The following is a 1,060-nucleotide window of genomic DNA, read 5'->3' on the forward strand; positions in this document are numbered from 1 at the left end:
GAGGTCTAGGCGCCATCTGAGCCTGGCCACCTAAAGTCCTGAAGAGCTGGAAATATCTCTTCAAGGCAAACAATGACTACTCAGTGAAAAAAATGATGTTTTTCACTGCAAATATTCGTAAATGGATTAACATTAGTACCTGCGACTAGATGTTCCTTAGTTGCGTTGTGAGGGAGATGAGGGACGCGGTGGTCAGGCGCCGCCCCTGCAGCTGCCTGCAACAGCTCGCCCACCACACCAGACACACACTTGCCCGCTGACAGCAACGATCGAGCTATCTAAACATGCAAAAACAATATAAAAACAATTAAACAATTAAAAAAAAGACAAAGAAAAGTATATTGAGGCTGACCATTGGGTTTTTGCGTACATTTATCCAATATCACAAGATTCTTGAATCTTTTTAGTCGTCTCTCCTTATAAGCTTGTTATATAATAAAACTATTTACATAAATTAGTTACCTCAGGCAATGCACGTGGTTTAGCGGCGTGTAGTGTACGCAGCAGTGCTGCGGAGTGTGCGGGGCGGCGCGGCAGTACGTGCACCGCCACGCCCCTAAGGAACCCGCACGCGGCACGCGTATAAGGTCCCTCCTCACCACGACCTCCTTCCTCTGCTATAAACTAACGAACATATCTAGTTAAATATTGAGCACTGAAAATCGTCGAAATAGTTAGTTACTAACATACTAGCTGTCACCCGCGACTCCGTCCGCGCGGATTGATAAAGACAATTAGTAGGCTATGTGTTCTACATCTACGCCAAATTTTGGCGAGATCTATACAGCTGTTCTGTAGATACATTCTAATAAACATCCATCCATCCATTCACTTTTATAATATTAGTAATAAGTAAGATTAACTATTTTATTATTAACTGTTTTATTTTTATTATAATGTGGAACTATCTTACGGCATTAAGTTGCGTGCATGCGGTGTCCACATCGAAGTGACAATCCTGGGCATCGAAGACGGCGGCCAGCAGGCCCGCCACGTGCTCGGGCTCCAGCCGTGGCTTGGCGGAGACTCCGCCCCCAACCCCGCCCGCCATGTCCCACAC

At 45.7% G+C, this 1,060-nt stretch overlaps 1 long non-coding RNA gene across 1 annotated transcript; it reads right to left on the reverse strand.

The window, feature by feature from the left end:
* Positions 1-145: 145 nt before the first annotated feature.
* On the reverse strand, positions 146-1,041 carry LOC106126063 (uncharacterized). Its single transcript, XR_001228310.1, has 3 exons — positions 914-1,041; positions 463-624; positions 146-278 (listed from the first exon to the last, which is right to left on the reverse strand). It is a non-coding gene; the product is annotated as an uncharacterized LOC106126063 (long non-coding RNA).
* Positions 1,042-1,060: the final 19 nt, after the last annotated feature.

The sequence above is a fragment of the Papilio xuthus genome, unplaced genomic scaffold (assembly GCF_000836235.2).
Source record: "Papilio xuthus unplaced genomic scaffold, Pxut_1.1 DF825352.1, whole genome shotgun sequence".
NCBI lineage: Eukaryota > Metazoa > Arthropoda > Insecta > Lepidoptera > Papilionidae > Papilio > Papilio xuthus.